At 41.9% G+C, this 11,542-nt stretch overlaps 5 non-coding genes across 5 annotated transcripts; 3 read left to right on the top strand and 2 right to left on the bottom strand.

Annotated features, from left to right (window-relative positions):
• Positions 1-132: 132 nt before the first annotated feature.
• On the bottom strand, positions 133-214 carry trnas-gcu. Its single transcript has one exon. It is a non-coding gene; the product is annotated as a tRNA-Ser (tRNA).
• Positions 215-2,320: 2,106 nt separating this feature from the next.
• trnas-gcu lies at positions 2,321-2,400 on the bottom strand. Its single transcript has one exon. It is a non-coding gene; the product is annotated as a tRNA-Ser (tRNA).
• Positions 2,401-4,240: 1,840 nt separating this feature from the next.
• trnas-gcu lies at positions 4,241-4,322 on the top strand. Its single transcript has one exon. It is a non-coding gene; the product is annotated as a tRNA-Ser (tRNA).
• Positions 4,323-6,641: 2,319 nt separating this feature from the next.
• On the top strand, positions 6,642-6,723 carry trnas-gcu. The gene has a single exon. It is a non-coding gene; the product is annotated as a tRNA-Ser (tRNA).
• A 3,356-nt stretch (positions 6,724-10,079) lies between these two features.
• Positions 10,080-10,161, top strand: trnas-gcu. The gene has a single exon. It is a non-coding gene; the product is annotated as a tRNA-Ser (tRNA).
• Positions 10,162-11,542: the final 1,381 nt, after the last annotated feature.

Raw genomic sequence — 11,542 nt, 5'->3', positions numbered from 1 at the left:
CATGTAGTTCATCGGCTTCACCACTCAGATACCAAGTCCTGTGCTTTCGCGGTGGCAGTGGGCCATCTTATCAGTGTTTGCCAGAGTCAAAATCTTCCAATGCCATACAAAACCAAAGTTTTTTTGTGCACACGATGAGGATGGGATTCGAACCCATGCGTGCATAGCACAATGGATTAGCAGTCCATCGCCTTAACCACTCGGCCACCTCATCCTTTTTCCTGCTTGTGGCAGTTTCCCCACAAACTGTAGTTGCTGTATTTTAACCCTTGATTGAAATCAATGAAAGTTAAGCATAGCAATTGCAGGGCCATGTGTTGATCCCATCGAGACATTTAACAAATGTGTTGTCAGGCTGAGTGATCTACAGTGCTTGATTAAGTGTGGGGAGGTGTCGGTTCAAATCCCACCGTTGAGGTTGCCCTTGGTAAAGCTATTCTTCAATTCCTGAATCTTATCAGTCTCTAGGATTTGCAGGGATTCTATATTCATGTGGGGCCATGCAAGAGAAGAAAAAACATCTGTTTTGCGAAGATGTGTGGTTCCATCCACACAGTAGTTCATCGGCTTCACCACTCAGATACCAAGTCCTGTGCTTTCGCGGTGGCAGTGGGCCATCTTATCGTGTTTGCCAGAGTCAAAATCTTCCAATGCCATACAAAACCAAAGTTTTTTTGTGCACACGATGAGGATGGATTCGAACCAAGCGTGCATAGGACAAGGATTAGCAGTCCATCGCCTAACCACTGGCCACCTCATCCTTTTTTGTCTTGTGGCAGTCCCCCACAAACTGTAGTTGCTGTATTTAAACCCTTGATTGAAATCAATGAAAGTTAAGCATAGCAATTGCAGGGCCAGTGTCGTGATCCCATCGAGACATTTAACAAATGTGTTGCAGGCCGAGTGGTCTACAGTGCTTGATTAAGTGTGGGGAGGTGTCGGTTTAAATCCCACCGTTGAGGTTGCCCTTGGTAAAGCTATTCTTCAATTCCTGAATCTATCAGTCGCTCTAGGATTGTGCAGGGATTCTATATTCATGTGGGGCCATGCAAGAGAAGAAAAAACATCTGTTTTGCGAAGATGTTTGTGCTCAATCCACACATGTAGTTCATCGGCTTCACCACTCAGATACCAAGTCCTGTGCTTTCGCGGTGGCAGTGGGCCATCTTATCAGTGTTTGCCAGGTCAAAATCTTCCAATGCCATACAAAACCAAAGTTTTTTTGTGCCACGATGAGGATGGGATTCGAACCCATGCGTGCATAGCACAATGGATTAGGTCCATCGCCTTAACCACTCGGCCACCTCATCCTTTTTCTGCTTGTGGCAGTTGCCCCCACAAACTGTAGTTGCTGTATTTAAACCCTTGATTGAAATCAATGAAAGTTAAATAGCAATTGCAGGCCATGTGTCGATCCCATCGAGACATTTAACAAATGTTTTGTCGGCCGAGTGGTCTACATGCTTGATTAAGTGTGGGGAGGTTTCGGTTCAAATCCCACCGTTGAGGTTGCCCTTGGTAAAGAGATTCTTCAATTCCTGAATCTTATCAGTCGCTCTAGGATTTGCAGGGATTCTATATTCATGTGGGCCATGCAAGAGAAGAAAAACATCTGTTTTGCGAAGATGTTGTGTTCCAATCCACACATGTAGTTCATCGGCTTCACCACTCAGATACCAAGTCCTGTGCTTTCGCGGTGGCAGTGGGCCATCTTATCAGTGTTTGCCAGAGTCAAAATCTTCCAAGCCATACAAAACCAAAGTTTTTTTGTGCCACGATGAGGATGGGATTCGAACCCATGCGTGCATAGCACAATGGATTAGCAGTCCACGCCTTAACACACGGCCACCTCATCCTTTTTGTCTTGTGGCAGTTTCCCCACAAACTGTAGTTGCTGTATTTAAACCCTTGATTGAAATCAATGAAAGTTAAGCATAGCAATTGCAGGCCATGTGTCGATCCCATCGAGACATTTAACAAATGTGTTGTCAGGCCGAGTGGTTACAGTGCTTGATTAAGTGTGGGGAGGTTTCGGTTCAAATCCCCCGTTGAGGTTGCCCTTGGTAAAGCTATTCTTCAATTCCTGAATCTTATCAGTCGCTCTAGGATTGTGCAGGGATTCATATTCATGTGGGGCCATGCAAGAGAAGAAAAAACATCTGTTTTGCGAAGATGTTTGTGTTCCAATCACACACTGTAGTTCATGGCTTCACCACTCAGATACCAAGTCCTGTGCTTTCGCGGGGGCAGTGGGCCATCTTATCGTGTTTGCCAGAGTCAAAATCTTCCAATGATACAAAACCAAAGTTTTTTTGTGCCACGATGAGGATGGGATTCGAACCCATGCGCATAGCACAATGGATTAGCAGTCCATCGCCTTAACCACTCGGCCACCTCATCCTTTTGCTTGTGGCAGTTGCCCCCACAAACTGTAGTTGCTGTATTTAAACCCTTGATTGAAAATCAAGAAAGTTAAGCATAGCAATTGCAGGGCCATGTGTCGATCCCATCGAGACATTTAACAAATGTGTTGTCAGGCCGAGTGGTCTACAGTGCTTGATTAAGTGTGGGAGGTTTCGGTTCAATCCCACCGTTGAGGTTGCCCTTGGTAAAGCTATTCTTCAATTCCTGAATCTTATCAGTCGCTCTAGGATTGTGCAGGGATTCTATATTCATGTGGGGCCATGCAAGAGAAGAAAAAACATCTGTTTTGCGAGTGTGTGTGTTCCAATCCACACATGTAGTTCATCGGCTTCACCACTCAGATACCAAGTCCTGTGCTTTGCGCGGTGGCAGTGGGCCATCTTATCAGTGTTTGCCAGAGTCAAAATCTTCCAATGCCATACAAAACCAAGTTTTTTTGTGCGCACGAGTGAGATGGGATTCGAACCCATGGTGCATAGGACAAGGATTAGCAGTCCATCGCCTAAACACTCGGCCACCTCATCCTTTTTTCTTGTGCAGTTGCCCACACAAACTGTAGTTGCTGTATTTAAACCCTTGATTGAAATCAATGAAAGTTAAGCATAGCAATTGCAGGGCCATGTGTCGATCCCATCGAGACATTTAAAAAATGTGTTGTCAGGCCGAGTGGTCTACAGTGCTTGATTAATGTGGGGAGGTTTCGGTTCAAATCCCACCTTGAGGTTGCCCTTGGTAAAGCTATTCTTCAATTCCTGAATCTTATCAGTCGCTCTAGGATTGTGCAGGGATTCTATATTCATGTGGGGCCATGCAAGAGAAGAAAAACATCTGTTTTGCGAAGATGTTTGTGTTCCAATCCACACATGTAGTTCATCGGCTTCACCACTCAGATACCAAGTCCTGTGCTTTCGCGGTGGCAGGGCCATCTTATCAGTGTTTGCCAGAGTCAAAATCTTCCAATGCCATACAAAACCAAAGTTTTTTTGTGCGCACGATGAGGATGGGATTCGAACCCATGCGTGCATAGCACAATGGATTAGCAGTCATCGCCTTAACCACTGCCACCTCATCCTTTTTGTCTTGTGGCAGTTGCCCCACAAAACTGTAGTTGCTGTATTTAAACCCTTGATTGAAATCAATGAAAGTTAAGCATAGCAATTGCAGGGCCATGTGTCGATCCCATCGAGACATTTAAACAAATGTGTTGTCAGGCCGAGTGGTCTACAGTGGCTTGATTAAGTGTGGGGAGGTTTCGGTTCAAATCCCACCGTTGAGGTTGCCCTTGGTAAAGCTATTCTTCAATTCCTGAATCTTATCAGTCGCTCTAGGATTGTGCAGGGATTCTATATTCATGTGGGGCCATGCAAGAGAAGAAAAAAACATCTGTTTGCGAAGATGTTGTGTTCCAATCCACACATGTAGTTCATCGGCTTCACCACTCAGATACCAAGTCCTGTGCTTTCGCGGTGGCAGTGGGCATCTTATCAGTGTTTGCCAGAGTCAAAATCTTCCAATGCCATACAAAACCAAAAGTTTTTTTGTGCGCACGATGAGGATGGATTCGAACCCATGCGTGCATAGCACAATGGATTAGCAGTCCATCGCCTTAACCACTCGCCACCTCATCCTTGTTTTGTCTTGTGCACACTTAATCAAGCACTGTAGACCACTCTGCCTGACAACACATTTGTTAAATGTCTCGATGGGATTGACACATGGCCCTGCAATTGCTATGCTTAACTTTCATCGATTTCAATCAAGGGTTTAAATACAGCAACTACAGTTTGTGGGGGCAACTGCCACAAGACAGAAAAAGGATGAGGTGGCCGAGTGGTTAAGGCGATGGACTGCTAATCCATTGTGCTATGCACGCATGGGTTCGAATCCCATCCTCATCGTGTGCACAAAAAAACTTTGGTTTTCTTTGGCATTGGAAGATTTTGACTCTGGCAAACACTGATAAGATGGCCCACTGCCACCGCGAAAGCACAGGACTTGGTATCTGAGTGGTGAAGCCGATGAACTACATGTGTGGATTGGAACACAAACATCTTCGCAAAACAGATGTTTTTTCTTCTCTTGCATGGCCCCACATGAATATAGAATCCCTGCACAATCCTAGAGCGACTGATAAGATTCAGGAATTGAAGAATAGCTTTACCAAGGGCAACCTCAACGGTGGGATTTGAACCGAAACCTCCCCACACTTAACCTCTCTGGGATATAGGGGGTGCTGTTTCGACTTAGGGAAAATTGGTCTCCAAATTAAACTGCCTAGTACTCAATTCTTGCTCGTACAATATGCATATTATTGTTATTATTGGATAGAAAACACTCTCTAGTTTCTATAGCCGTATGAATTATGTCTCTGAGTGGAACAGAACTCATTCTACAGCACTTTTCCTCCCAGTGAGTGAGTTTTCAGAACTCTTGGCCTCTGGTTCCAGATCAGTTTTAAAGCCATTTTAAATCCTATGAGGATACAAACACTGCCCACGCCTTCCTCTAGATGTCAGTAAGTGGTGACAATTTGAATGGAGTCGATTGGCAATCATTGGCTCTATAAATCACCAAATACCGGAAGTAGCGTTCTTTTGGACTCTGCGCTCAACGCAAGAAGGACATCTGACTTGCCTTTTTCCAAGCCTTGGTTTAGCCAGTAATATAGCGTCGGTCATGTTTTTACTCGTTATAGGTGTTAGAAACATCATAAGGTAGTTAATTTAAACCGTTTTATAGCAATTTATATCCGTTTAGTGCGATTTTGAGGCATTGCTTTCTGAGACACTTTGAACCACTGGGCACGTTTCCAGTTCATGCCGAAGGTTAGTGGGCATTTCCACATGGCAAGAGGACAGCTTTCGACCAAAAGACGATTAGACCCAAGAAAGGATTCATTGCCCAAGATTCTGATGGAAGAACAGCTCATAGTAAGAACAATTTATGATGATAAATCGTGTTTCTGTCGAAAATTGTTAAACGCTTATGCCGCCATTTTGTTTTGTATAGCTTCGCTTGGCGAACCCTGTATTGCACAGTAAGGATAATTTTAGAAATGTAATTCAGCGATTGCATTAAGAACTAATTTGTCTTTCGATAGCTGTCCAACTTATATTTTTTTAGTCAAGTTTATGAATAGATATCCATGAGACAAGATCACTGTGAAAGATGGTGACCGACATTTTCAGGCTAGTTTTGCTAGTATTGTCATTGTATAACCACGGTTTTTTATGGCTAAATATGCACATTTTCGAACAAACTCTATATGTATGTTGTAATATGATGTTACAGGAGTGTCATCGGAAGAATTCTGAGAAGGTTAGTGAAAAAATTAATATATTTTGGCGATGATAACGATATCGCTCTCTTTGGCTTGAATCAATGGTGGGGTAACGTTTGCATATGTGGTATGCTAATATAACGATTTATTGTGTTTTCGCTGTAAAACACTTAGAACATCTGAAATATTGTCTGAATTCACAAGATCTGTGTCTTTCCATTGCTATGTGCTGTGTATTTTTAAGAAATGTTTTATGATGAGTAAATTGGTAAAACACGTTGCTCTCTGTAGTAATTCTAGTCGCTTTGGTGAGATTTGTGATGGTGGCTGCAATGGCAAACTATGATTTATACCTGAAATATGCACATTTTTCTAACAAAACCTATCCTATACAATAAATATGTTATCAGACTGTCATCTGATGAGGTTTTTTCTTGGTTAGTGGCTACCAATATCTTAGTTTAGCCGAATTGGTGATAGCTACTGGTGTTGAGATAAAATGGTGGACAAAGAAAAATGGTGTCTTTTGCTAACGTGTTTAGCTAATAGATTTACATATTGTGTCTTCCCTGTAAAACATTTTAAAAATCTGAAATGGTGGCTTTATTCACAAGATCTGTATCTTTCATTAGGTGTCTTGGACTTGTGATTTAATGATATTTACATATTTAGATGCTACTATTTAATTGTGACGCGATGCTAATCAGTGAGGGGGGGGTTGGGGGTGCTTGTCAGTTGGGACGCTAGCGTCCCAACTATCCCAGAGAAGTTAATCAAATACTGTAGACAACTCGGCCTGACAACACATTTGTTAAATGTCTCGATGGGATCGACAAATGGCCCTGCAGTTGCTATGCTTAACTTTCATTGATTTCAATCAAGGGTTTAAATACAGCAACTACAGTTTGTGGGGGCAACTGCCAAAAGAAGGAAGAAGGATGAGGTGGCCGAGTGGTTAAGGCGATGGACTGCTAATCCATTGTGCTATGCACTCATGGGTTCGAATCCCATCCTCATCGTGCGCACAAAAAAACTTTGGTTTTGTATGGCATTGGAAGATTTTGACTCTCGCAAACACTGATAAGATGGCCCACTGCCACCGCGAAAGCACAGGACTTGGTATCTGAGTGGTGAAGCCGATGAACTACATGTGTGGATTGGAACACAAACATCTTCGCAAAACAGATGTTTTTTCTTCTCTTGCATGGCCCCACATGAATATAGAATCCCTGCACAATCCTAGAGCAAACTGATAAGATTCAGGAATTGAAGAATAGCTTTACCAAGGGCAACCTCAACGGTGGGATTTGAACCGAAACCTCCCCACACTTAATCAAGCACTGTAGACCACTCGGCCTGACAACACATTTGTTAAATGTCTCGATGGGATCGACACATGGCCCTGCAGTTGCTATGCTTAACTTTCATTGATTTCAATCAAGTGTTTAAATACAGCAACTACAGTTTGTGGGGGCAACTGCCACAAGAAGGAAAAAGGATGAGGTGGCCGAGTGGTTAAGGCGATGGACTGCTAATCCATTGTGCTATGCAAGAATTGAGTTCGAGGCCGTTTAAATTGGGCACGATTTTCCCCCAAAGTGAAAACAGCGCCCTCTGTCCTCAACAGGTTAATGAGCCATTTGGGACAGGCACTATAAAGTCAGCCCAATTCCCTTAGCTCGGGTCCTTTTCCAGCATACCCGGAAGCAACGAGATGGAAAGAGAGAGAGAAACAGAACAAACAATGCGCTCATCCACAACATTGATAAGTATAATAAATATTGTATATCTTAAATATGAACACTGACAAGTGTGAAATGTATGTACTAAGACAGAAGTTAATTTGTGTGTCGACCCACATTGTTAACTTATCTTATAACGGAGCAGGGAGGAGGGATGAATGTGTGCGTGCGTTAACTTCTTATGGCTGCAGGGGCAGTATTGAGTAGCCTGGATAAAAGGTGCCCATTTCAAACGGCCTCGTACTCAATTCTTGCTCGTACAATATGCATATTATTATTACTATTGGATAGAAAACACGCTCTAGTTTCTAAAACTGTTTGAATTATGTGAGTAAAACTGTTTTACTGTGAGTAAAACAGAACTCATTTTGCAGCAAACTTCCTGACAGGAAGTGGAAAATCTGAAATCGATGCTCTGTTCTAGGGCCTGCCTATAAATGTTCTTGATATGTATTAGTATACATGCACTTCATACGCCTTCCACTAGATGTCAACAGGCAGTGAGAGAAGAAATGGAGTGTATAACTTGATCTGAGGTCGAATAAAAGCTCTTGGCATGACATGACACCAATTTCCTGTTTTCTGGAAGGTGCGTGAAGGGACCTGGTATTGCCTTCTGAAAAGCTGTCGTTATAGACGACTAATATCTCCGGCTTTGATTTTATTTGATAAATGTGACAATATCATCGTAAAGTATGTTTTTTCAATATAGTTTTATTAGATTATTGAAATTTTTTCGGGACGTTAGGCGTGTTGCGTTGTCTGCGTTTGTTCACGAAGGAGAGCTTCGCGCCACTTTGCTAGCTTTCCGTGCTAATTGACTGGAGAAGAGGACATTCTAAAACCAAACAACGATTGTTCCCGACAAAGGACCCCTTGTACAACATTCTGATGGAAGATCATCAAAAGTAGGACCCATTTTATGATGATATTTCATATATCTGTCGAACGTGTACTATTAGTTTGCGCCCAGATTTTGGGCACTCTCTCGCTATAACGTAAGCTGGATGTCATAATGAAGTTATTTTTAGAATTCTAACACGGCGATTGCATTAACTTTTTATGGCTGCAGGGGCAGTATTGAGTAGCTCTGATTAAAGGTGCCCATTTCAAACGGCCTCGTACTCAATTCTTGCTCGTACAATATGCATATTATTTTTACTATTGGATAGAAAACACTCTCTAGTTTCTAAAACCGTTTGAATTATATCTGTGAGTCAAACAGAACTCATTTGGCACAAACTTCCTGACCAGGAAGTGGAAAGTCTGAAATCGAGGCTCTGTTCTTCTTCCTGCCTATACATGGGCATGATACGTAAGAGTCTACGTGCACTTCATAGACCTTCCCCTGGATGTCAAGAGGCGGTGAGAGAAGAGATTTTGTGTTTATCTTGGTCTGAATTGGAATACAAGCTCTTTGTATGTAGTGTCCCTCATTTCCGGTACTCTTGGGAGCGCGAGGTGGACAGTGGGATTGCCTTCTGTTTAGCTGCCGTTATGGACGACTACTATCTCCGGCTCTGATTTTATTTGATACATGTGATCATATCATCGTAAAGTATGTTTTTTCAATATAGTTTAATCAGATTATTGAAATTTTTTCGGGAGTTTTGCCGTGTTCCGTTCTCTGACTTTGTTGACGATGGAGAGATCCGTGCCACTGGGCTATTGCGCGTGCTAAATGAAGAGGGAAAGTTGCCGTTCTAAATCCAAACAACAACTGTTCTGGACAAAGGACACCTTGTCCAACATTCTGATGGAAGATCGGCAAAAGTAAGAAACATTTTATGATGCTATTTCATATATCTGTCGTAGATGTGAACTAGTCGTCGGCGCCCAAGTGTTTCTGGCTATTGTGGCTACGCTAATATAACGCTACATTTTGTTTTCGCTGTAAAACACTTAATAAATCGGAAATATTGGCTGGAATCACAAGATGCCTGTCTTTCATTTGCTGTACACTATGTATTTTTCAGAAATGTTTTATGATGAGTAATTAGGTATTTGACGTTGGTGTCTGTAAGTTTTATGGCTGCTTTCGGTGCAATTTCTGATTGTAGCTGCAATGTAAACTATGATTTATACCTGAAATATGCACATTTTTCTAACAAAACATATGCTATACAATAAATATGTTATCAGACTGTCATCTGATGAAGTTGTTTCTTGGTTAGTGGCTATTTATATCTTTATTTGGTCGAATTTGTGATAGCTACTGATGGAGTAAAAAACTGGTGGAGTAAAAAAGTGGTGTCTTTTGCTAACGTGGTTAGCTAATAGATTTACATATTGTGTCTTCCCTGTAAAACATTTTAAAAATCGGACATGTTGGCTGGATTCACAAGATGTGTACCTTTCATATGCTGTATTGGACTTGTTAATGTGTGAAAGTTAAATATTAAAAAAAATATATATTTTGAATTTCGCGCCCTGCACTTGAGCTGGCTGTTGTCACCTCCCCACACTTAATCAAGCACTGTAGACCACTCTGCCTGACAACACATTTGTTAAATGTCTCGATGGGATTGACACATGGCCCTGCAATTGCTATGCTTAACTTTCATCGATTTCAATCAAGGGTTTAAATACAGCAACTACAGTTTGTGGGGGCAACTGCCACAAGACAGAAAAAGGATGAGGTGGCCGAGTGGTTAAGGCGATGGACTGCTAATCCATTGTGCTATGCACGCATGGGTTCGAATCCCATCCTCATCGTGTGCACAAAAAAACTTTGGCATTGGAAGATTTTGACTCTGGCAAACACTGATAAGATGGCCCACTGCCACCGCGAAAGCACAGGACTTGGTATCTGAGTGGTGAAGCCGATGAACTACATGTGTGGATTGGAACACAAACATCTTCGCAAAACAGATGTTTTTTCTTCTCTTGCATGGCCCCACATGAATATAGAATCCCTGCACAATCCTAGAGCGACTGATAAGATTCAGGAATTGAAGAATAGCTTTACCAAGGGCAACCTCAACGGTGGGATTTGAACCGAAACCTCCCCACACTTAACCTCTCTGGGATATAGGGGGTGCTGTTTCGACTTAGGGAAAATTGGTCTCCAAATTAAACTGCCTAGTACTCAATTCTTGCTCGTACAATATGCATATTATTGTTATTATTGGATAGAAAACACTCTCTAGTTTCTATAGCCGTATGAATTATGTCTCTGAGTGGAACAGAACTCATTCTACAGCACTTTTCCTCCCAGTGAGTGAGTTTTCAGAACTCTTGGCCTCTGGTTCCAGATCAGTTTTAAAGCCATTTTAAATCCTATGAGGATACAAACACTGCCCACGCCTTCCTCTAGATGTCAGTAAGTGGTGACAATTTGAATGGAGTCGATTGGCAATCATTGGCTCTATAAATCACCAAATACCGGAAGTAGCGTTCTTTTGGACTCTGCGCTCAACGCAAGAAGGACATCTGACTTGCCTTTTTCCAAGCCTTGGTTTAGCCAGTAATATAGCGTCGGTCATGTTTTTACTCGTTATAGGTGTTAGAAACATCATAAGGTAGTTAATTTAAACCGTTTTATAGCAATTTATATCCGTTTAGTGCGATTTTGAGGCATTGCTTTCTGAGACACTTTGAACCACTGGGCACGTTTCCAGTTCATGCCGAAGGTTAGTGGGCATTTCCACATGGCAAGAGGACAGCTTTCGACCAAAAGACGATTAGACCCAAGAAAGGATTCATTGCCCAAGATTCTGATGGAAGAACAGCTCATAGTAAGAACAATTTATGATGATAAATCGTGTTTCTGTCGAAAATTGTTAAACGCTTATGCCGCCATTTTGTTTTGTATAGCTTCGCTTGGCGAACCCTGTATTGCACAGTAAGGATAATTTTAGAAATGTAATTCAGCGATTGCATTAAGAACTAATTTGTCTTTCGATAGCTGTCCAACTTATATTTTTTTAGTCAAGTTTATGAATAGATATCCATGAGACAAGATCACTGTGAAAGATGGTGACCGACATTTTCAGGCTAGTTTTGCTAGTATTGTCATTGTATAACCACGGTTTTTTATGGCTAAATATGCACATTTTCGAACAAACTCTATATGTATGTTGTAATATGATGTTAC

The sequence above is a fragment of the Salvelinus namaycush genome, unplaced genomic scaffold (assembly GCF_016432855.1).
Source record: "Salvelinus namaycush isolate Seneca unplaced genomic scaffold, SaNama_1.0 Scaffold47, whole genome shotgun sequence".
Taxonomy (NCBI): Eukaryota; Metazoa; Chordata; class Actinopteri; order Salmoniformes; family Salmonidae; genus Salvelinus; species Salvelinus namaycush.
The sequence above is the reverse complement of the archived record's forward strand: the minus strand, read 5'-3'. Positions and strand labels throughout refer to the sequence as shown.